Here is a 26,367-nt window from a genome sequence, read left to right on the forward strand (position 1 = left end):
TCAATTTTTTTATTTCCGGTTCTGTGGCCATAGCTTGGTGGGTGTGGCAGGGGAAGGATACTGCAAAATCTCCATTCCCACCCCACTCCAGGAGGATACTGCAAAATCTCCATTCCCACACCACTCCAGGAGGATACTGCAAAATCTCCATTCCCACACCACTCCAGGGTGAAGAACATTGCCAAATCTCCATTCCCTCCCCACTCCAGGGGGAAGGATACTGCAAAATCTCCATTGCCACCCGACTCCAGGAGCCAGCCAGAGGTGGTATTTGCCAGTTCTCCAAACTACTCAAAATTTCTGCTACCAGTTCTCCAGAAAATCCTCCTGGATTTCACCCCTAATTGCAATCACGGTGAATAGCCATTGCCACCCAATATTAGCAATGCAGTTTTCTCAGTGTTGCTAAAAACCTCTCAGATTGAATGTCGGTTTTCTGGTCAGGGGCCAGTGGGAATGAAGACGAGGAAGAAGAAACAGACCCTGAAGAGAGATGGAATGAGTCATATCTATAGGGAAATTTCTCCTGCTTGAGTATTATTTACTTCAGTTTGACTTGGGCAGTGGAATTGCCTCTGGCTTGTGCCATTTGACTTTCTCAGTTTCATGGAATTTCATAGAGGACATCAACTGCGTTCATATATAAAACTTGAGTCACCTATTCTTACTCGAGGAAGTTTTCAGATTGGAAATTGTGTCTGATTTATGGGGTTTGCTGGTCTTCCTAGTACACAGACATTGTAAAGGAGGGCACAGCGTGACAGTGATAAATGTCGCAAAGTCCCTGTAAAAGAATAAGCAGGTGCAGGAAATACTTTTTCCTTGTTACAGTACCTAAAAAGAAATGCCTGGAACCAACGCTATTTAGCTAAAATGCATTTCCCCCCCTAGTCGGATGGGCATGTATCAGAGGTGGTATTCAGTAGGTCAGTAGCGGAAATTTTGAGTAGTTCGGAGAACTGGTAAATACCACCTCTGACTGGCCCCATCCCCATCTATTCTCCACCTCCTGAGTTCCAGCTGATCGGGAGGAAATGGGGATTTTGCAGTAACTTTCCCCTGGAGTGGGGAGGGAATGGAGGCTTTAGAGTATCCTTCCCCTGGAGTAGGGTGGAAATGGAGATTTTACAGTATCCTTCCCCTGCCATGCCCACCAAGCCATGCCCATAGAACCAGTAGTAAAAAAAATTAAATCCCACCACTGGTGTATATATTTTAAATCATCCACATTTCATTTTAAGTTACTTTAACGGAAAATCTTTGTTTTTGCTGTGATCCTTGAGTTAGAAAGAAAAAGAAAGAAAGAAAGAAAGAAAGAAAGAAAGAAAGAAAGAAAGAAAGAAAAGGGGAAACTGCTTAAAGCTGTGACAAATCCTTTATCTTTTTTAAAATCAGATCTTTGACCATTAAAAATAGCAATCACACTTTGTGTTTACCCTGGCTTTAGCAATATGTTAACTGAAAAGTCTGACAGTGATCTATGGTGAATGGATGAACCCCCAAGAAAAATTATTCCAGTTTATTCCTGTCTAGCCTGAAATGATCCATAAACAGGCTAAATAAACCAGTAGTACAAAATCTTTGCCTTCAAATCTCTAATCTGAAAGTGGATGACATTCATTAAAAAGACTTACCTACGGGGAGAAAAGGGAAACCATCTTATGCATCATGTCTTAAATGTATTAGTTTTAATTGTCATATGAAGTCCATTTCTCTATACCAGGAGTGTCACACTCAATTTCATTGAGGGCCGTATCCGGGTTGCATTTGATCTTGGGGGCCTGGGTGGGCATGGCATTGATGGGCGTGGCCAGCTTGACGTCACTTGTATTGGGGGCACCTGTGGTGGCCCGAGCGCTCTGCCAATGAAAACGTGCTCCCAAGCTCTGGTTTCGGCCACAACTGCATCCTGCAGGCCTCTGCCAGTGAAAATGGAGCTCAGATGGGCCGTGCATGCCCCTCTGGGCCCTGTTTTAGGCTACAACAGCCTGCTTCAGCCCTCTGCCAGTGAAAATGGAGGTCCATTTTTTCTGACAGAGGCACCATGGGCTGGTCCTTGTCTGTTTCCAGGGTGGCCCAGCGGGCCAGATCTTAGTATCCTGTGGGTTGGATCTGGCCCCCTTGAGTTTGACACCCCTGCTCTATACCATCTTTTAAGGCAGCTATCAACAACCCAGCGTAGAACAATAAGGAAGCTGACATGCAAACTTTGTGGGGGTAGGTGAGTTATAGATTCAGTTTGAGGGAGACAAACATAAGGAATAATAGCTGTCTTCCAATGTCTGAAGAGCTGTCATGCAGAAGATAGAACAGACTTTTGCTCACTGATGGGTGAGAAGTATATTTTAGTTGAGCGGTAAAAGAAAATTGCTTAGTTGTAAGGAGTGTTTAAGGAGGACCAAAGGCTATCAGCAGATAATGTGTTATCCTTCACCGGTAATATTTCACCAGAGGTGTTAGTCGCTTTGGCATCTGCCAAAACTGAAAGCAAATCTTTTCCAATCACCGTTCTCATGGGATCGCTTTAGCAAGGTTTTTAGTGTGAAAAACAGCGGGGTTACAAGAATTCTGGCAATTGCATTATTTCCATTTGGAATAATGGAATAACTGGTGAATTGGCAGATATTTTCATTGATAACAGAGCTTTGTGGCCTTCTGCTTACACAATGGCCCCCTGAATGTTAATCAGTTACCAAAACCGATAAAGACCCTAGATCAAGGGTGTCAAACTCAAGGCCCATGGGCCAGATCTGGCCCACGGGATGCTTAGATGTGCCCCACGGGGCAGCCCTGGAAACAGCAAAGGACTAGCTCGTGGTGCCTCTGCCAGCTAAAATGGAGCTCAGGAGGGCCTGTTTGTGATTGTGATGGCATCCTTCAGCTTTCTGCCAGTGAAAATGGAGCTCTGTTTTCACTGGCAGAGGGCTGCAGGAGGCCTTTGCAGCCGAAAATGGAACTTGGCAGGGCCCCTTAATTCATTCCCAAAGCTTAATATCTTCTTTTTTTAAAAAAAAGAATGCAAATAGTTAAGAAGTGCAAATCCCAATGGGTAACGTGAAGTCTGCATCAGCTCATTAGTATGAGAAGAGCAAATTGGCTCCCTTCATGCTGGATTATCAAAGGTGGCATTCTTAAAGCATCCCTAATTCTAACCAAGCCATCTCTTACTTGGCAAAGTGGAAATGTGCGTATTAGGAGAACGGCAATACATGTTTATGTTTCTGAAGTAACACGGGAAGGACGAAAACCGAGTGTTCTGTTTTTCTCAATCCTTTGGGATGTCTAACAGAGGACTGTTTGCATTGTGTAATGAGAAATAACTATTTGAAGATTGTGCTGCGTTTTCCAAGGGAAGAGGAGGAGGTATTACCCTTATTACACCATCCTGAGTAAATAATCTGTATGTACAGTATACAACAGAAGCCCTTCAGAGTTTAATAGTTTCATACGATTTTTAAAAAACCATGCAGGGTGTTGGAAGAAACGTCCCTCTGGGTTCAGTTCCAAGTGGGAAGAAAGACACTGGAAACATGGTGGCAACTTGGAAAGATGGTTTTAATGGTGGACAGGACCACATGGTTTGAGGTCCTGGGGGAAAAGCGGGATCATATGCCTTGAAGATCTTGAAAAAAGAAAAGGGCAGAGAGGCTGAGAGAGGCTGAGTTTTATACCCTCTCTTGGGCCGCGCCTTGGAGTTTCCTGTTCCTGTGTAAGAAATGTATCCCATTGGCTGTCAGACTCCCAGGGGGCGGGGGGGTCTTAGCCCTCTTTGTAGGCTGTCTGTGTCCCAGGCTTGGTTGAGCCTTGCTGGGTGATGTAATCTTCCCAGGTGCCATGTGGTGAGATGGGTAGAGGGCTAATCCTATCATGTCCTGAGCACCATGTCTTAATCCCATCACCCTGAATGGAGCTGCAGGGAGCTGCTTTGTCTTTAAAACATGTTTCTCCATTTCTGATCCAGGGGAACATAATATTCTTCCTTTTTAATATTTCCCAGAATATTTCATTCTTCTAGGAGAGGGATGGGTGCTAACTTCCTTCAAGGAAGATATAATGTTTTTCTTCAGGACTTTTACATGTAATATTATTATTACTATGTAATAATAATATTAATAATAATGATAATAATAATAATACCACCACCACCACCTCTATAAAGTTTTAGAACTGCAAATATTTCAAGTGTAGTCTTATGTATTGGAAAGACTGCTGAACAAGCTAGAGTCCCTTGAAGATCTCTATTTAGTTGACCTCAAAATGTTACCTTTTAATCTGGAAAAAGAAGAAAAGAAAAAACTCTACATCATTTGTCTGTACTTCTACCATTTATTGGAATTAAATGGTGCAGACTGAAGTCACTAATGCAATAAAGAAATCACCCTCACGTTGCAAGATAGATAATATTTAGACCTTTGCTAACCAACCACAATTATCTGGGTAGCGTGATTTTAAATAATAGCCTAAAGCAACTTTTTCCAACCAATATCCTCCAGATGAATCGAAACGTATCTTCCATAATCTTCACTCGCACAGTGCAATAATCATGAGTTAAGAGGAGTAATCGTGAGCTATGGGCTAACTCTTACTGCTATAAAAATGATTGGAAATGCATTCCCTTAGCCTGAATGTCTATGAGAGAAACTCTCTGAACCACAAACAACTCTGAGGAAAATACACACATGCTGTAAGCTTGCCCCAACATGACGTTTTTGATATAATATTACAATATTTACTAAAGATATAACTGCATTGGGGAGAAGAATGGCGTCTGATTCCCATAACAAATAAAACTATACCGAGGGATGTGCAAGCCAATCTGGATTTTATTTAATTGCTAAACAATTAGCGACTCAGAAAATGCCCCTTACTTTCCAATTAAAGCGATGAAAGGGAAATAGGAAAGAAAATGTGTAAATCTGCTTTTTAGGTATTTTCACCGCCCTCCAAACATAATATAAAAATGAATATGAGCTTAGTAAAATAGATATTATGATATGTTCCCACGCCCATTATTCCTGTAATTATAATGCACTCAGATAAAAATGGATGAGGTAAATACCTGGTGTAGTTTCTAAAGGTTAGGTAAAGAATATTTATTTCCATGCTATCTACTGTAAATAATGGCTTAGTGTTTTATTTCTGAACACAAAAGGTACCAAGTAAAAGTTTTATTAGAGGAAGATGTCAGGATGGTACCTCAGGGAATACAGTAGTAACAAAAGGATATTTATTTGCCATATAAAGAGAAATGTGAACAAAATATCTCTATGTAAACTGTGTCAGTTTGCCGTGAGCTGCATTGATTGGCACAAAAGTAGACATCACCCTTGAAGTTTCATTATTGAACATGATTGCAAGACACGGAGGAGTCCTCATGCAGTAGTATGCTTTCCGTGTTCATAAATAATTGCCATATGGGCTCTGATTCTGATACCAATATGGTACTATGAAAAAAAAATGAGAAGCAGAATTAGCAAAGAGCTCGGACACATCCAGCGAAACCTGGAGGCAGTTCTCAAAATTAGAGACATGGCAATTTTCCAAGATTTTTTCACTCCTACGGCCAAATACCAAGATTAGCATTAAAGGGTAAGTGTGACAAATCTCATATCAGAAAATGTAAGAGACCCAGTGGATATTGCAAATGGCTTGTCTGCTTCAGCATCACCTTCCTGCAAGTCGGATCCTGCTGGAAATGACGTGGGCTGAATGTGAGAGCAAATGGTACTTCTCGCTGTCTCCGATTCTTCCATCTCATTCTCCAACAATTTTTTTTAATTAAAATGCCAGTTTTGAATCTTGAGGCTCGGTTTAGCTGTCCCTTCCTGCCATCTTGTGCCTTCGCGAAAGTGCATATCTGTAGAGAAGATTATATGAGCTCTCTTCAAACGTTTAGTAATTAGAGTTATTAGAGGACTCACAGTCTCCTGACCATTGTCACTCATACAACAGCCATAGGAAAAAGGCTTTTGAATATACAACTGCAGAATGGGACAACTCACCACGGCCAACTCGTCAAAGCCAACTCGCTCTGGCCAACTCACCACAGGGAACTTGTCACAGGGAACTCACTGCAGCCAACTCACCATGGCCAACTCACCATGGCCAAATTGCCATGGCCAACTTGCCATGGGTAATTTGCCACAGAGAAGTTGCTGCAGCCAACTCACCATGGCCAACTCGCCATGGCCAACTTGCCATGGGTAACTTGCCACAGAGACGTTGCTGCAGCCAACTCACCATGGCCAACTTGCTATGGCCAACTCGCCATGGCCAACTTGCCATGGGTAACTTGCCACAGAGACGTTGCTGCAGCCAACTCACCATGGCCAACTCGCCATGGCCAACTTGCTATGGCCAACTCACCATGGCCAACTTGCTATGGCCAACTTGCCATGGGTAACTTGCCACAGAGAAGTTGCTGCAGCCAACTCACCATGGCCAACTCACCATGGCCAAATTGCTCTGGCCAACTTGCCATAGGTAACTTGCCACAGAGAAGTTGCTGCAGCCAACTCACCATGGCCAACTTGCCATGGGTAACTTGCCACAGAGAAGTTGCTGCAGCCAACTCACCACAGGACAACTTGCAATGGCCACTCGCCACAGGACAAACTCACTGCGGGACAATTTAACAATTCAATTTAATTATTTAAAATAAATAAAAATATTTTTTAATTTCTGCCATTCCCATTTCATTCTGTCACTCCTTTTTCATCCTTTCCTTAATAATTCTAGTCCACCATTTCTTTGATATTAGTGTAATTCTTGTGGTGAATTGTCCATGGCAAGTTGGCCGTGGCGAGTTGGCCATAAAACTGTACCCACAAAAGGAGATTTCCTGAAGACATTCAGAGGAACACATGAATACCTGCAGAAGTTGATATCCTTAGAGTAACATTGGGGAAGATCCAATGGGAATTCTGATATTCTGATCACTCCAAAATAAGAATCTAATAATTGAAAATATATGAAGTTGGATTGTTGCATTCACGATGTTCTCTAAGCCTGTTATTTTTCTGCAGGCATTTTATTAACAACTGGGTAATACCTGTGCATAGGAGGGTGAAGTGTGTTGGTTTGTTTATATACAGTATCTAGATGTGCTTGTCTTACTATCTAGAGTGATTGTCTAGAAGGAAAAATGTAGACTCCTTCAAGTTGAGTTCAGTTAGTCAAATTTGTGATCTTAATCCCTCATAAATAATACTGCCCATGTTCTCCCCGGGCCCTCAAGTGTCACATAGTTAAGTGAGTAAAAAGTCAAATCAGCATTTGTGAATCAATGTTGATTAATTAAATTAGATTAGCCTTGTTTATTGCTTTATTCCCAGACTACTGCAGCAAAGAACTGTTGGCACTGCTTTTTTCCAGTAGTCAAAGAAACAGCAGTTTTGGGCTAACACTTTTTAAATATCAGATCTCCAGGCCTGAGTCGAGATTCATAATAAGGGTAAAGTTCTGAAGCTGCAAGCTGGTTTTATGCATTAGCCTTTGTGATTTGCCTATGCGATATGTGCATGCATGCCCAGAGGGACACACACGTTGCAAAGTGCATTCGGTGTGTTTTTGCTTCTTGGGAAATATCATTTCTTACCAGAAAATGTTTCCTGCCGTGGTATTTCTTCCTATTTATTTGCTCCCTTTTCAAAAGAAATTAAATTCAACTTCCACAGAGTAAAGCTGACCTAACACAGAAACCATGGCATCAGTGGTGGTTGGCTCAGGTAATTTTTTTATATTGCAAAGAAACATTCAGAACTGTGAACCTTAACAATTGTGAGCATTCACCAATCTGATCTCCTGTATTTTCTTTTATTACGTAAATATAAGGGGATACCTTTTCTGGTTGGGGTTCATGTAGGCCAGGGGCGTCAAACTCAATGTCATTGAGGCCACATCAGGGCTATGGTTGACCTCAGGGGCAGAGCTGACTGGGTGGGCATGGCCAGCTGGGTGGAATGGCCAGCTTGACACTACTCCTCCAATTGCTGGCATGTTTCCTTTTTGTATTGGGTAGACCGGGCCGAAGCAATGCAGGTAGACCAAGCCGAAGCGGGCTGGCCCCTTATCATTTCCAGGATGCAGGCCGAATCCGATCACATTGTGGGCCGAATCCAGTCTGCGGGCCTTGAGTTTGACACCCCTGACATAGACAAAATTCTTTCCTGCCAGATATTAAAGATGAGATTAAATCTAAGTATCTACATAAAGACAGTCTATTGTAGTAATTTTTTAAGGGGGACAAAATAACAAATGTGAAAGGTTTTAGAGAAAGCCTAGTTGTATGTTAGGGATGCATGGCTCAGTGTCTAAGACACTGAGCTTGTCGATCAGAAAGGTCAGGAGTTCGGCAGTTCAAATCCCTAGCGCCACGTAACAGAGTGAGCTCCCGTTACTTGTCCCAGCTTCTGCCAACCTAGCAGTTCGAAAGCAGGTACGTAGAAAAATAGGAACCACCTTTGGTGGGAAGGTAATAGTGTTCTGTGCGCCTTCAATGTTTAGTCATGCCCACCACATGACCACAGAGATATCTTCGGACAGCCCTGGCTCTTCGGCTTTGAAATGGAGATGAGCATCGCCCCCTAGAATCGGGAATGACTAGCACATATGTGTGAGAGGAACTTAGTTGTATGTTCAGAACCATTACCTACAATTGTACTAAACAGATGCCCTTTAATGCTGCCTCCTCCATGAATTTGATTGTTAGCACCTGCTGGGCAGCCTGTTTAATAAGTTATTTCTGCATACAATATTAAGAAGCTGGATGGTTTTGTTTCTGCTCTGCATCTAATCAGTGCAGAATATGAGAAAGAGGAGAGGGCCAGAGATAAGCTCATGTTCAAAGGTTCTGGAGCTTACCCCAATAATCCTCAAGTAATTTAAATGACATGTAGGAGTTGAATACCTGAATAGGGCTGGTTTTGGCCAACTGTTGGGAATGTTTAAGTGATATTTGTAGCAGTTTCAACTGAAATATAAAAATCCTGTAAAGTAAAAGACATCTAATGCTCTGTATATGTACTGTGTGCATTTTTTATTTATAAACTCCAAATCAGATGTTCTAGTGGTGAACAACAAGGCATGAATCAAATCAAACAGGGAACAGGGAACATGCCCTAAGGCCTAAGCATACAATCAATTAGTGCCAAGACTACTGCCTTGAAATATGAAGGAGGGAGGGGACTGGAGCTAATTGTTCAAAAAGCTGTGTGCCAATGCATAGATCAGTGTTGGTGAACCTTTTCAGCACCGAGTGCCAAAACGGGAGTGTGCATGCTGGAAACCCGAAAAGCAGCCGCCCAAAGCACATATGTGCACCGGGAAGATGGTCTTCTAGTTTCCGGCGCACACATGCACAACAGCCAGTTGGTCTTCATGTGCACCGGAAATCAGAAGATCATCTTCTGATGATCGCCCCGAGTCCCTCCGGGGAGAGGGGGCGGTCTAGAAATCGAATTAATAAATAATAAATAAAATCTTTCTGGCGAGCACATGCGCTCCGGGCGGCTGCTCTTCTAGTTTCCAGCACTTCAGTATGCATAAAGAGCAGCTGGCAAGTGCGCCGGAACCCAGAAGAGCAACAGATGATGGCTTGGATGCCCAGAGAGATGGCCCTGCATTCCGGCACGTACGCCATAGGTTCACCATCACGGTCATAGATGAAAAAGGCTAGGAAGTTCACCTGAATTACATGTATTTCATACAGGAGGAACTCCATGCAGGTCCTTGTAATATGAATGATCAGACAAGATGGGCAGGTTCCATTTTGGCAAGGCAGTGTCTGATGTATTCCAGTGTTGTCCCTTTCTTGATGAGAAGGGATCTTGTTGAAGCAGTGGTTAGAATGCAGTATTGCAGGCAAATTCTGCTCACAGTCTGCAGTTCGATCCTGATGGGCTCAAAGTTGACTCAGCCTTCCATCCTTCTGAGGTCAGTAAAATGAATGATTTAGATTTTTTTTTGTGGGGGAGGCAATATGCTGACATTGTAAACTGCCCAGACAGTTCTGTGAAGCAGCATTGGGTGGTATATACCATATTTGTTTGGAGTATAAGATGCACCTTTTTCCCTCAAAAAAGAGGCTGAAAATCTGGGTGCGTCTTATACACTGAATACAGCATTTTCTGCTTCCCGAAACCCCGCCCCTTCACCAAAATGGCCATGCTTAGCTTATAGAGAGCTCATGGGGGCTGGGGAGGGCAGAAATGAGCAAAATCCAGGCCTTTTTTGCTCAGTTTTGCTCCCTCCAGCCCCAGGAACACTCTATAATCTTCCTAATGACTTTTTTTTGACAAAAAAGGGCCCATTTTTGCAAAAAACAAGCTGGGTTTTGCTCATTTTTGCCCCACTCCCCACACCCCAGGAGCACTCTACAAGCCTCCTAAGAGCTATTCATGCCCTTTTTTTGAAAAAAAAAACCAGGGCCGTTTTCATGAAAAAAATGGGCCGTTTTGGAGAGGTTTGCAGAGTACAAAAACTTTTTTTAAAAAAAACTTGCCTCTTCAAAACCTTGGGGCATCTTATACTCTGAAGAATATGGTAAGTCTAAATGGTATTGCCATCTTGACTTGGCCCCAAAACATAATGCCCACCAATGCAACAACCTGTCATTTTGGATAGGTGCAACTAATCAGTCCGTGTGTCAATGCATGTCAAATTACTCTTTTGGAAGAAATGTTCTTCTGGGTTCAGTTCCAGGTTGGGAGAAAGACACTGGAAACATGGTGGCTGATTGGAAAGATGGTTTTAATGGTGGATAGGACCACATGGTTTGAGGTCCTGGGGAAAAAGAGGATCACATGCCTTGAAGATCTTGAAGAAAGAAAAGGGAAGGGATGCTGAGAGAAGCTGAGTTTTATACCCTTTCTTGGGCCGCGCCTTGGAGCTTCCTGTTCCTGTGTAAAAAAATGTATTCTGATTGGTGGTCAGACTCCCAGAGGGCAGGAGTCTTAGCTAACTTTGTAGGCTGTCTGTCTTTTGAGTCCCAAGCTTGGTTGAGCTGTTGCTGGATGATGATCTAATGAAAGGGCTTTGGGATTCCTATTATGGCTCTGCCTGAAGGAAGTAGATCTTTGTTATGTAGAATAGACTGGGCCAGGCCTCAAAGGCCCATTGACAAAGGTCTCTGGGGGTGAGTTTCTGCCTCCCTTTTACGGAAAATATTCTGTATTTTTCATATTTCCTAAAATAGCTCATTTTTCTAAGAGAGGGGTGGGTGCTAATTTCCTAGAACTCTAAACATGTGATAATTAGGGCAAACGTTATTGCCATGATGTTTGGTCCAGTCTTAAACTTCCCTGGCCAGAGTGACTGCCCCAGAACAAACTCCTGGATGACCCATCCACAATAACTACAGTGACCAATGTTTAATGGATTGCCTTGAGCCTTTAGTTACAAAGAGCAACTCTGTTTCTGTAGGATTTAAACTGACCTTGTTTCATCTTTTATAGGCTCTAACATCAACGAAAAATAGTTCAGCCTTTCATGGTGTCTCTAGTGTGGCCTGTAGTAGCAATATATAATTCAGAGTCATCATCATAGTGCTGACCTCTAACCTCCAATGTAGTGTTCTGGGCAAAAATAACCCAAGGATTTCTTGGAATCTGCTATTCTTATATTAACGAAGTCCAAATTTTCTTAGCTTTCTCAGATGCCTCCATCTGAGTCTACAGATGAATTAAACGAAGTTCATCGTTAAATAAGATAAAATATTACAGAGTTAAGGTTGCATATATTTTTTATGCAGCAACACAGATTTAATCTGGGGAAAGCCATGCATTGATACATTGGGAGTTTATTTTGGAGTATAAAATGTAGTTTCTTTGAAAGAATTTTAGTAGAAAAATAATAGAGAAATACCTTTTGACTTTGAACTCTGGTGATGGAGAAGACTCTTGCGAGTCCCTTGGACTGCAAGGCGATCAAACCGGTCAGTCCTAGAGGAGATCAACTCTGACTGCTTTTTAGAACGCCAGATCCTGAAGTGGAAACTCAAGTACTTTGGCCACCTAATGAGAAAGAAGGACTCACTGGAGAAGAGCCTAATGCTGGGAAAGATTGAGGGAAAAAGAAGAAGGGGACAGCAGAGAATGAGGTGGCTGGATGGAATCACTGAAGCAGTCGGTGTGAGCTTAAATGGACTCCAGAGGATGGTAGAGGACAGGAAGGCCAGGAGGAACATTGCCCATGGGGTTGCGATGGGTCGGACATGACTTCACAACTAACAACAACCTTTTGACTCTAGTGATATAAGTATCTTTTTATCAACAGAATCGTCTCTAGAATAGTGCATCAAGTAATTTGCTGTTGGAGTCTAATTATATGGCATTTTTTTTAAAAAAAATCTAGGTATAAAAAAGAGTTTGACTTCTGCTACATTTACCTTGCTGGCATATAATCAGAAATTACATTAATGATTAAAGATTTTTAATGGGATTTTTTCTTCTCTCGGGTTGGGCTCTTCACTCTTGATCCAGCACATTATCCAGTGATAAAACACCTGAAATTATTGCAGCTCTCTGATCTATAGATATTCACTCAGGCGATTGCCTGTTACCGCAGATGCAGAGGATTTGACCTTGCTTTTAATTTTATTCAGGTTTTGCAAAAGCTGGAATCATCAAACTCTTTTAGTCATTTAGTGGTTAGGGGGGGGGAGGAGATAGACAGAGTGGCAGTGCCATCTCATAGGACGTTGGAAAATTGATTCATCTAGGAGAGGGATCGTAGCTCAGGATGAAGCATACCTATTTTCCATGCTAAATATCTCAGCCTTAAATCCTGACTTGTGTAGTTAAACAATCAGATAGCAAGGGAGGGGGATGAGAGAGAGAGAGAGAAACAGAGATCTCAGACAAGCATCTCCAATAAAAAAAAGGTTATTGTGAGCTAGAAAGAATGAATAGTTTCAGGATTCCACACCTTATCAGAAAAGAGAGAACACCAGTGAATTACACACACAGGAAGCTGCCTGAAGTAATGGGCACTCGCAGATAAGACCCTATGATAAATATAGCATTGCATTTGGGGAAGATGCTTTGAAACAATGGTTGGAAGCCCATTTCTCCTCTTATCTGATCTTTTAAGAAAAAAAATCCACAGTACTGTGGAGTTTTGTTTCCTTGTCTCGGTATCCAAAGTTTGAGAATACTGGATTAGGTTAGCTCTTTTCAAGAACCCCATTAAGCTCTGATGAGTCACTGCCCAGCTGTTGGAAGAAATGTCCATCTGGGTTCAGTTCCAGATGGGGAGAAAGACACTGGAAACATGGAGGCTGGTTGGAAAGATGGTTTAATGGTGGACAGGATCACGTGGTTTGAGGTCCTGGGCAAAAAAGCACATAGGTAGGTGTGTGTGTGAGAGAGAGGGGGGGGGAGGGAGGGAGGGAGGGAGGGAGAGAGAGAGAGAGAGAGAGAGAGAGAGAGAGAGATTGATTCATTTATATCCTCTCTTGGGCTATTGGATTTGAGCTTGTATTCTGATTGGTTCTCAGATTCCCATTGGGCCATGCAAAGGCAGCTCTGTAGGCTGTCCTGAGCACCAAGCTTGGTTGACTCTTGCTGGGTGATGATGTAATGAAAGGGCTTTGGGCAATTCCTACTATGGCTGTGCCTGAAGGAGGTAGATAATTGTTATATAGAATAGACTGGCCCAGGCCTTAATGGGCCCATTGACAAGCGGAGTGGGGGCTGAGTGTCTACCATCCTTTTAGGGGAAATATTCTTCCCTTTTAATATTTCCTAAAATATCTCTTTTTCCTAGGAGAGGGGTGGGTGCTGCCATCCGACACACCATTTCCTATTCATCTCAGAGAAAACAAGAAGAACACAAATTTGCAATGGTTGTGCACAATAGCAATCTTTTTTTTTCCCAGAAGTGCATTTGATGTGTACACTTATGAATATGATACTGCTAATGTATAGAGCAGAATGAAGCTCTAATTTGGGTTGGTCACTGGGTCCCGAGGTTTTATCTTCTGAGCTTTCAGATTCCTGCTAGAACACCTTTTCAGGGAGCTTCTCTCTAGCAGAGTGTGTGCTTTCTACTATTCTGTCTGTGGTATTTACAAGGTGTTAAAAGGGTGGCTTTTTGGTAGCTGATTGGGGTGTTGTTGGCCGACTATTAAGTGCTTGGGTGCTGTTTCCTTGGGCCGCCAACCATCATGTACTAACGGGTAGTATTCGCTGACTTTCTCTACATGCGAGCACATGTGCTTTGATTGGCTTACACCAGGGGTGTCCAAACTTGGGAACTTTAAGACTTGTGGACTTCAACTCCCAGAATTCCCCAGCCAGCCATGCCTGGGGAATTTTGGGAGTTGAAGCCCACAAGTCTTAAAGTTCCCAAGTTTGGACACCCCTGGCTTACACGTATGCCCGCAGCTTGAAAACGTGCCTCAATAGGATGGCATAGAGCCTGGTCGGGTGGGTGCAAATGCAAATGCTTTGATATAAGACTGACCTACTGTGATAAGCTTCATGATTGAAATATAGAATGAAACATACTTTTTTTTTTCAAAACATAAAGAAGCAATACAAAAGGAAGAGGAACTGGACTCTGTTTTAAAATGCCTGCTCAGAAATCTCCAAGGATAAACTCGATACAGAAGAGAAATTTGAATTAAAATAAGTGGGAGAAGGAATAAAATCAATATTTTTTTTTATTTTTATGGTTGCTCATCAGATTGGAAGGAAATATCACATAGAATGTATCTTCATTTTTGTGGGAGGGATCTATGGCCTCCAATATTTTTTAAAAAATTATTATTTGGATGAATAGGTAGAAGGAGTGTTTTGCAGCAGATGCAAAATTATGTGGTTTGGTTAATTCCATATAAATCAGCAGTAACATTTAAAAGTTTTCTTGATACATTAGTGAAATGGGATGAAAATAATAGAATTAAATGTAAAAGAAAACAACATAGAATTATTTATCAAGAAACTGAAATAAAATTATTAGTCATCCGTTGGGAATGGTCTAAATTTCCCCCTCATACTCCACAATTTGTGAATTGTGTACATGTTGGGTTGAGAGCCTGTTACTTTGGTGTGAATTGGAAATATTGCCGTGATTCTCTTTTGGGTCAATTGAAGAAATGGTGACCAATACTCCTGATATCTTACAATCTCCGAAAAAGTAACAACTTACTTGGCATGTGATGAGACCTTAGGAAGAGTATAGAGAAGGAGTTCAGTCATACGATAAACGATTGATGGAGTAGGTAACAAAGAGAAGGACTGGGATGATATGATAGCAGTCTTCCACTATTTGAAGGGTTGTTACAATGAAGTGGGGGTCAACCTATTCTCCAAACAACTGAGAGCAGGACAAGTAACAGGTGGAAGATCACTAAAGAGAGATCCAACCTAGAACTAAGAAGAAATTTCATGATGCCGAACAACAATTAATTAGTGGAATGGCTTACCTCTGGAAATTGTGGGTGGTCCATCACTGGAGATTTTTAAGAAAAGAATGACCAGTGATTTGCTCCTAATGATATAGGGTCTCCTGCTTAGTCTAGAACACATCCAAGGTCCCTTCCAACACAATTATGTATGTATATGTATATGTGTGTGTATGTATGTATGTGTCAGTGGTGGGTTCCAGATTCTGTTCCAACTGGTACGGTTGGAACGGCCCTGGTGTCACCCACATGGATGCGCCTGGCATGCATGCACACACACACGGCACGCGCATGCGGCGTACTTGCCTGTGCCACTTCCTCAAGCCTCCATGATGCTCCAACTGCTCGGCGGAGCATCGAGCAGGCACCGTACATGCCGTGCGTGGAAGCACCAAAGGCTTAAAGGACAGGTAAGGAGCTCGGGTGGATGGGTGGCCATCAAGAGCACCAGGTACCGGAACGGAACGGTACCCGATACTCCGAGCAGGCTCCGGTACGCCTGTACCGGGGTGTACCACCTGCAATGCACCACTGGTATATGTGTATATGTACATATCCATAATCACTCTTGTATCATTAATCGTACAGTATGCCATCTGGGTACAATTTTTGTGTCATTATATTGAACATTTGCATTATTTTAAATATATTATTACCTTTCCATTTACCTTTACATTTCAATTGCCTTTTAATTCAACTCCTCCCCCATAATTCTGTTTTCTTTCCCAATTTATTTAATTTTCAGTTTGTTTTTGTCTATCTTCATTTTCTGTCCAATGAAAAAAACACCCCCATATCTTATAATATTCCAATTCTTCCTTTGCCTTTAATTGCCAACACTAATCTGTTCATTTCTGAACCCTCTAATATTTTTTTGATTACCTCTCCCTCTGAGGGAATTTTTTTCCCATTTTCCAATGTTGTGCAAATACAACTCTAGCTGCAGTTATTATATGAATAATCAAATATATATTTTCTTTACTGAATTTCTCTGGTAAAATACCCAACAAAAACAGTTCCGGCTTTAAATCAATATGCTGCTGTACCGTCCTTTCCAACCACATACAAATTTTTGCCCAATATTTTTTTTTTTGCCTCTGTACATATCCAGCACATACGATAATACGATCCTGGCATCTAGTGACACTTCAACACTATTATGTTCTATGAATCCTTGTCAAAATTTATTATAAAATTTATTAGGAAATACTATTTGGAGTGAATCTATATAAGTGGTTGTTAGGAATCGAATTGATGGAGCTTAATCAATCAGTGAAAGTCAATATTTGCAATGGTACCTATTACATTTCCTTGCCCTTTTAAATTCTGGGGAAGCAGAATAGAAGGGGATTTAAATTCTTGGGGGGGGGGGAGAATATTTAACTCATTGCTTATTATTTTTCTATTCCACTTGGAGGTCTCCCATCCCCAGAAAGAGCTATACATTTTAAGTAAAAATGCCATTATTTAGAACAATTGACATCTTTTCAACAAGTTTCAAGATTTTTAAGACAGTTATTTCTGCTGTATTTATGATCTTCCTTTGTTATCTGTACAATAGCATGAGTAGCTGTATGCCATAAAGCTAAGCTAAAATTTTCTCAAGACAATTTAAAAAACCCCACATCAGTTGGATCATATTAGAGAAATGTTCAAGTGTGCCATGTTATTTTCTCCTTTCTTTGAAAAGCAGATCTTTTCAACTCTCTGAGTTGGAAATGTGGTTTGTTGTATGACATGCAGAAGTGGTTTTGAAGAAACACAAACCCAAATATCCCCTGGGCATTTTGGATTGCTTGCATAATCCTTTGGTTCTAGCACATAACATTTTCTTCTTAGAAGTTACAATGTGCCAATAGTCAAGGAAATTTAATATTTTTCAGAGGGAGATATTTCCCCCCCATATAAACAGTGCATACTATAGCTGGGACTTATTAAAAGCGTAAGTCCCTTTTTGGGAGAGGGGGCGGTTTAGAAATACGAAGAATAAATAAAAAGTAAGTTTGGAAACCAGATATGCAATTTCTAGTCTTAGCACCATCACCGATGCTGCATATTCTCTTCTCTCTGTGTTTGTGTGTGTGTGTGTGTGTGTGTGTGTGTGTGTGTGTGTGTGTGTGTGTTTGTTGTATTTGTGCTGATAAATAAATAAAGGGAGACTAGTATAGATCTATTTCAAGCTATTTAGCTCTCATCAGCTAGCCATACCCTTACTGGGATTTGAACCTGAGCTGTATTACATATTAGGCAGGAGTCTTAGCCACTAAGCCACAGGCTCTCCTCCTTATCAGCTGAGCCAGGGAAATAGGTATGTATTTGTGTTACATACATACATTTGGGCATACCAGGGGTTGTAACACACACACACACACACATACATACATACATACATACATACATACATATATACACATACACACACATACATACATATACACATACACACACACACACACACACACACACATATTAATCTTTATGCTTTGTTTCACGTTGGTTTGAAGTTAATGAACTGATATATGCAAATTCTTCTGAAGCTTTGATGTCTTTTAAAATGAGTTGAAAAGAAATGAATGACCATGCAAAACAATTGACCTGTTCATGGAAAAAGACTGAAAGGATCACAGTGAGACAAAAAACACAGTTCCAGCTGACCAGGGAAGTCACGGTTTATCTATTCAATTTCACTGCTATTAAGTTTTCTCATTTGTCAAGTCTTTTTTTTTTCCTTGAAGAGAAAATAGCTGTTTCTTGAGAGATGATGCCTTATTTGTTTATTTATTTAATCCATAGAGCATTCATAGATTTGTCTATTTACTCTCTGTGATATGGGAACCCGTTTATTACACTGTGGTGTTCTCTGTACGAAATCAGTACGGAATACTCAGAAAACCATGCTAAATATCCTGGTATTGTGTGTGAAGTCTCCTGTGACAGTTACCTGTAATCATAGGGAATATATGTTCAGTCATAACTGTAGAATACTTCAGGGTAATGTTCCTAAGATATTACATTAACGTCATTTTCCTTCCAGTTATTACCGTATTTTTCAGAGTATAAGACGCACCAAGATTCTGAAGAGGCAAATTAAAAAGAAAAGTTTTTGTACTCTGCAGACCTCCCCCCAAAAGGCTGTCTTTTGCGAAAATGGGCCCATTTTTTTCCAAAAAGGGCATGCATAGCCTTCAGGGGGCTTGCAGAGTGCTCCTGGGGCTGGGGGGCTGCCACCCCCAGAAATGAGCAAAAAATGGACATTTTTTTCACAAAAATGGGTCCATTTTCTGTCAAAAAAGGGCATGCATAGCCTTTACGAGGCTTGTAGAATGCTCCTGGGAGCTGGGGGGCGGGGGCAAAAACGCCCTGTTTTCCACTCATTTCTGCCCTCCCCAGCCCCCCAGGAGCACTCTGGAAGCCTCCTAAAGGCTATGCATGCCCTTTTTTTTAAAAAAAAAGGGGGCATGAATAGCCTTTAGGAGGCTTGTAGAGTGCTCCTGGGGGGTACCCTAACCCCCCCAAAATGAGCAAAAAACCCACCCTTTTTCACAAAAACGGGCCTGTTTGTTGTCAAAAAATGGGCATGCGTATACTTTAGGAGGCTATAGAATGCTCCTGGGGGCTTGGGGGGGGGCAAAATTGAGCAAATATGCCCTGTTTTTCTCTCATTTCTGTCCTACTCAGCACCCAGGAGCACTCTGGAAGACTCCTAAAGGCTATGCATGGCCATTTTGGTGAAGGGGGCGGGGTTTCAGGAGGCCCAAAATGCTGCATTCCGTGTATAAGATGCACCCAGATTTTCAGCCTCTTTTGAGGGAAAAAGGTGCATTTTATACTCTGAAAAATGCGGTATGTGTCTTTCCTGAAGTAGGCTCAATACCCACAGAGAATGTTCCAATAGCACAGAATATTAAGTATTTTTTTTTTGTTTCTAATAGTACCAGAGAAAGAATTCATCACTCTATAATGTAATACTCAGAAGGGCGATAAAAATTATCCCAGATAGTACAGATTCTAATAGAGAAACATCTGAAGTTCAGAAAGAGTGAAGGTGATGGATTCATTAAGTCCAACTCCTTTGACGTTGGCTTTTGATCTTCAGAGATTTTTATTCTAAATCTGAATTAGAAAGTGGCAAAGGGAAACTTGAGCCCAAATGAGAAAGATTAAATCAACACCCAAGTCTTGTTTACAAAAAACAACAACAACAACAAAAAAAAAAAACACCAGTTATACGAAATTATAATTCTGGCCCTTCCTCTAACTATAATTTATTTATTACTTATTTAGAAAGAAATCAAAGCTCTACAGGTTCTCTATCCCCATGAAACTGTTTTAATGCCAGCACTTTATCATTTCAGTATCACAGATTGTAAGGTAAACGTCAGGTTCCCAAGTCAAACTCAGTTCTTGCTGGCTACATGGAGATACCATATAAATTCTTGGTATTAATAAGCCAAGGTTTTTAGGATGTCTTTCAATTCACAAACTAGCCTGCAGCACCAGTACTGATCTTTGGCTACTTGAGGATGTGCGGACTTTAACTGCCAGAAATCCTCAACCAGATTTTGCTGACTGGGGAATTCTGGAAGTTGAAGTCCACACACCTTCAAATTGCCAAAGTTGAGAAACACTGGCCTACAGCTTTTTTTTAAAAAAAAAATTGTTTATACATTTTCTCTTTATGTACATAAGTGCTTTGTGAACAGCGTATTGTCTGGATCAATTTGCTTACATAATAGAACTTTTCCAGTTCCTAATTTCTACCTCCATTATCCAACCATTGGTAAAACAAGTCCCATGTTTGAAAATATTCTGTCTCTTCTTTTTCTTTTGTCTTTAATGTCAGTCTGTCCATTTCTGAACAGGACTGTATTTTTTTAATTGCATCTTCTTCTATAGGTATTTCTTCATTTTTTCAGTGCTATGCAAATACAATTCTTGCTGCCTTCAAAGCATGTAATATTAAGTATATATTGCCTTTATCATGCTGTTGGAAGAAATGTCCATCTGGGTTCAGTTCCAATTTGGGGAAAAGACATTGGATTCAACAAAGTTGCTTGGAAAGAAAGTTTATTGATGATGGATAGGACCACATGGTTTGAGGTCCTGGGGGGGGGGGGGAAGGGAAGAGATGCTGAGAGTGCCCTGATTTTATGCCCTCTCTGGGATTTTGAATTTGAGCTTGTATTCTGATTGGTTGTCAGACTCCCATGGGGCCATGCAGGGGCAACTCTATAGGGTGTCCCAAGTCCCAGGCTTGGTTGAGCCTTTGCTGGGTGATGATGTAGTGAAAGGGATTGGGGATTCCTATTATGGCTCTTCCTGAAGGAGGTAGATCTTTGTTATGTAGAATAGACTCGCTTAGGCCTTAATGGCTCATTGACAAAGGTGGGGGGGATGAGTTTCTGCCTCCCTTTTAGGGAAAATATTCTGTCCTTTTAAGATTTCCTAAAATATTCCATTTTTCACAGACGGGGTGGGTGCTAACTTCCAGAAAACAATACTTTTCTGGTACTATACCTAACAGAAATTTTCTGGCTTAGCAGTTTATATGCTGCTTTAACATTTTTTGTAACCATGTATGCATTTTGTCCATTTTTCTTTTTTCTTTTTGCTTTTGCATATGTCCATCACATATGGTAATATGTGCTTGGTAACTTAAGCTTAAATTGAGCTTTGAATAATTCTTGGGCGTCACCCGTCCAAGGATCTGATAGATACATTTTTCCTTCTTATAATACTGTATATAACTTTTACATTTATTTATAATATTTCCTCGGGTATAACTTTCCCCAAAATGAAAAAAGTCCCAGATGTAATTTCCTTTTCTTGTAGAAGTAACTCTTGCTACTTGATTGTTCAGGGTGTCTTTTTATCTTTTTCATTATCTCCAAACTTCCCAGTGTGAAACGTGCTGAAAAGAACTGTACCCATTGCTCTCAGTATAACAGTATGATGGCACAATAGACTTTTATGTAAAGCTGTGACAATGCAAGTACTTTTTATCTTCACTGTATTTCACAAAAGTTTCAAAACAGATTTTTTTCATAATCTGGTGCAACGTTTCCATTGAGTGTCCACAATGTTAACACTCTTCCTCTAGCTCAAATTCAAGGCTCGTGGGCTGCGTCCAACTTGCGGGGTGCATAGATCTGGCCCTCACAGTGCCTTTGCCAGCAAAAACGGGCTCCCAATCTCCGTTTTAGGCTGGGACTGCCTCCTGCAACCCTCTGCCAGTAAAAACGGAGCTCAGGAGGGCCCTCCCAAGCTTCGTTTTCACTGGCAGAGACTTGTAGGAGGCCGTCCAAGCTGAAAACAGAGATTGGGAGCCTGTTTTCACTGGGAGAGCACCTGAGCTGCCACAGGTGCCCCACACAAGTGACGCCAAGTTGGCCATGCCCCCCCCCCCAAGGTCAAACACAACCCTGGTTCGGCCCTCAATGAAATCAAGTTTGATATCCCTGCTCTAGCTAGTCACCTAATCCAGAGGTGGTAGTCAGCCAGTTCTGACAGGTTCTGGAGAACTGCTATCGGAAATTTTGAGAGTGGGAAGGGAATGGATATTTTCCCCTGCCACATCCATAAAGCCACTCCCACAGAACCAGTAGTAAAACAAAATTGAATCCCACCACTGATGTAATCTCAACATATACTGTACATGAAGTTTTGATGGCTCTTAAAACTGTTCTATTTCCATTTTTAACTGCATCTGCCGTTTTATTGCCCAACACTAACATTTAGAGAAATCCCTTTATTGTGGCTTTCATGTCCATTTTCATCTGACCCCCCCCCCCTAAAGTTACTCCGTCTGGATTCAGCCTATATTAACATTCATCCCACTAAACAATTCCTGCAGTGCTACACCATTTAACACTGCTTAATCAGGAATTAAATTACTGTGAAATCTTGAACAGTGATTCTCTTTGTACAGACTGAAGAACATTTTGCATTAAAGCTAAGTAGAAACAGAATGAGAACAAATTATTTCAATCTGGTCATTCTTAGAATGTAATTTGGTTAAACCACGACTTTCAGATTCCCCTTTTGATCAGTAAAAAATAAATCTTTGCTGACCTAAAGTGATTTGAATTAAGCCATGAATTAGAAAGAGTGATTTAGAAAATCTATACCATTTTACTTTACTGTTTAATATGGGCAGTTCTTTCTCATTGCAATAGCTGCACTTTTAGATTTGGCTTGGCTGTTTCTATTGTAGAGGTTGCTAAAGGTGATGAAAAAGTATGACTAGGACAGATTGTGGACACAGTTTGTGCTTTCTGGAAAAAGTGAAGGGGGGTGAAAGGAGGAGGAGAAGGACTAGGACTGTGGCATCCTTGGAGCTCTTTGAACTTGTTTATTTTCTTGCAGTTGTTTCAGTACCCAACAAAGTAATATCATCAGGGCTGATGAAGAGAGGAGGAGGAGGATCTTGCTGTCAATAAAAACTATGACTCTTTTCCCAGGCTCTGGGATAAAGTATTTGTGAAACACTGGGTGGCTATAATTTATTCAGACAAGTGTATACCAACTAGAGTCCTTCTAGAGTTGGTTGGCTTCCAAGCCTATTAATCAAGCAAATAAACAAATTACTTCATCCAGCACTTCTTACAAGCTTTTGTGTAGTCTGACATAATTTGTAACCCAAGTAATCTTTAAAAGCTTCTTCCAGGGAATGCGTGGAAACTAACATACCCCAAGCCATATCTTTTCCTAGATAAATATCCCCCAGCTTAATGGCTATGGAGATTTTTAGTTATCCAGGTCATGGTTGTCTCGAAGGTGCTTTTGTCCCATCAGGACAAGATTCAGCAGTCCATCAACATTTGGAAGACAAAGGACACTTTTTTTGAAGACAGCAAAGTCCACATTCTGAACAGAGGGGATCACTGGTGTGAAAGAGGGGTCAAAGAGGCCATCCGTGTTAAAATTGAACAGCTCTATCCAGTGGTGGCATTCACATTTTTTTTACTACTGAATCTGTGGGCATGGCTTGGTGGGTGTGGCAGCAGAAGGATACTGCAAAATCCCCAGTTCCTCCCCACTCATGGAGGAAGGATACTGCAAAATCCCCTTTCCCTCCCCACTCCTGGGGTAAAGGATACTGCAAAATCCCCATTCCCTCCCCACTCCTGGGGTAAAGGATACTGCAAAATCTCCATTTCCACCCTATTCCAGCGCAAGGATACTGCAAAATCCCCATTCCCTCCCCACTCCTGGGGTAAAGGATACTGCAAAATCTCCATTTCCACCCTACTCCAGCGCAAGGATACTGCAAAATCCCCATTCCCTCCCCACTCCTGGGGGAAAGTATACTGCAAAATCCCCATTCATTACCCACTCCAGGACAAGGATACCGTAAAATCACCATTCCCTCCCCACCTCACTAACCTGTTTTCCAGCTCTGTTCTCCTGTGTGGGGCAACAGAAGACTGGGACTCAGGAGGCAGTGAATAGATGGGGTGGGGCCAGCCAGAGGTGGTATTTGCCAGTTCTCCAAAATTTCCACTACCAGCTCACCAGAGCCGGTCAGAACTGGCTGAATAACAACTTTGGCCCTCTCTCAACAGGAAGCGGGGAGGGACACAACTCCACCTATCTCCTGTTTGCAACGCAGCCCTTTCATCAGTTCCGAGAATTTTCCACACCCGTTTGCCCTATTCAGGGGACCTTGAGAGCACAGATAAACCTCCAAGTGACCTCAACAACTCTGAGAGAGAGTGATAATGGCCAAATGGCTGCAAGGAATATAAATCCTTCGATTCTCCATCATTCATTCAGAACTGAAGAAGCTTCTTGATGAGAAGTGAAACATTTTCAAGGAAAAACAAAGCCCAGTTGCCTTTTGAAAAAAAAAAGTTCCTTTGGGATCCTCCAGTTTAAGGAAGAATTCTAATTCTTTCATGCGTAACTTTCATGCAAAACGCCTCCCTATAATTAAGCCTGCTCTATTCAGTCCAGATTTTATGTCTCTATGCAGAATAAATTACAAGATAAGCACCCCATCAACGCTTAGCCACAAAAATTTACCAGGGTTGGACGATATAATAAATATCCATTGTCTCTTAACTATCTCTTTGCTCATTTGGGGGGGCACCCCCCCAGGAGCACTCTACAACCCCCCCCCCCTAAAGGCTATTTATTCCATTTATTAGTTTTCTGGCATGTTAAAAAAGAGAAAATGTTATTAAAATATTGGTTTTGTGCAAAACAGATGCTCATTTAATCATGGTTTACTCAACCAAAGATGGGTGCATCTTATACACTAAACACAGCAATTTTTGCCTCCCGAAGCTCCGCCCCTTACAAAATGGCCATGGAGAGCCTGTAGGAGGCTTTCAGAGAGCTCCCGGGGGCTGGGGAAGGCAGAAATGGAAGAAAAATGGACCGGGTTTTTTTTTTTGCTCAATTTTGCTCCCCCAGGACTACTCTATAAGCCTCCTACAGGCTATGCATGCAATTTTGTTTGACAAAAAACGAGCCCGTTTTTGTGAAAAACTGGCTGGTTTTTTGCTCATTTGGGGGGGCACCCCCCCCAGGAGCACTCTACAAACCCCCTAAAGGCTATTCATTCCTTTTTTTAAAAAAAAAGCGGGGCCCGTTTTTGTGAGGTTTGCAGAGTGCAAAAATGTTTTTTTTTTGTTTTTTTTTAAATGCTTCTTCAAAACCTTGGTGCCTCTTATACTCCGGTGCGTTTTATACTCTGAAAAATATGGTATGCAACATGGTGTTGGATAGTTTGGTTATGTTCACATGATATACTTTAACCTGGTTACTGAACTCCCCATTTTCTTTAATTTCAATTCATCACAATCCATACTTAATCCCGATTGGATGCAAAAACAAAAGCCCTAAAGTTTAAGCTTTGGGAAAACAGCCACTAGATCCTTCCTGATCTAGTTAAGCATGTTCTGCGAACAAAGCCATTGTGTTTCTCCTTGAGGTGCAATTAGTTGTCGGCTAATCCAATTTTTGCTGGCTGGGCAGATCCCCATAGAATGGCTCCCTCTCTGTTTTAATGCAGTGAAGCATATTGTCTGAAAGCATTATCATGTAAAAGCCATACTATTCTTGAAAAACGACAATTTCAGGGTCACTGAAATCTTAAGGGGTGAGAAAACTGGAACCAGAGTGCACAGAGGAAGCAGTTAGCCCTTGACACCCATGGAACTTTCTTCTCTAATACTTGGAAGAGCTTGAGTTTCAATGGGACCTATGCTAGTGCAAGAAAAGAACGATTAACTTCTTCTTTATTCTTTATGTGCTGTGGCCAGAGAAAAGTACCTCAGATTTCACTTGGATATACAGGTAATCAGTGGTGGGATTCGGCCGGTTTATACTGCTTCAGGTCAGGCGTGGGTTCCGGCTGCTCCCAATGCCGTTTCGCCCAGGGCCACACCCCACGCGCTCATACGCAGTACTGAAAAAATACTTTTGTGCATACGCAGAAGTAAAAAAAACAAGATGGCGCTGCTGATAGGGGCATGGCATGGCAGGCCAAGTTACTATCTACTTGGCTGAATCTGTCCGAACCGGTAGGAACCACCTCTGGTTCAGGTGAACCAATTATTAAATTACCCCTCTATCAAAGTAGTTTCTGGGCGCTGCGCTACAATGGGGAAACGGGCAATGGAGTGGCTGGCACGAGGGAAGGAGAAGGCCACGTTCCCTCTTCTCCCTGTTCCTCCTCCTCCTCCCCTCATGCCAGCTACTCCATTTCCCATTTCACCATTACAGCGGAGCACCCAGGATCTGATAGCGGGAGAGGGGGTTAATTTAACAACCGGTTTTCCCAGGTCTGTGTTGGCCATCGTGGGAGGATCGTCCTGCATGTGAATGGAGCTGGAGGATGGGGATGGGCCACGCCTCTCATGACAGCCAACCTGACCTTGGGTGAATCTGTGGTTAAATTATTTGAATCCCACCACTGTAGGTAGTCTTTGATTTATGACCACAGCTGAGTCCAA

General features: G+C 41.8%; 1 protein-coding gene across 2 annotated transcripts in view; it reads left to right on the forward strand.

The window, feature by feature from the left end:
- Positions 1 to 26,367, forward strand: part of GRID2 (glutamate ionotropic receptor delta type subunit 2) — a gene marked incomplete at its 5' end in the record, with an annotated part of 1,118,477 nt that overhangs the window by 34,381 nt on the left and 1,057,729 nt on the right. The gene's annotated exons all lie outside the window — the stretch shown is intronic.

This window comes from Natrix helvetica (assembly GCF_964273705.1).
Source record: "Natrix helvetica genome assembly, chromosome: 7".
NCBI lineage: Eukaryota > Metazoa > Chordata > Lepidosauria > Squamata > Natricidae > Natrix > Natrix helvetica.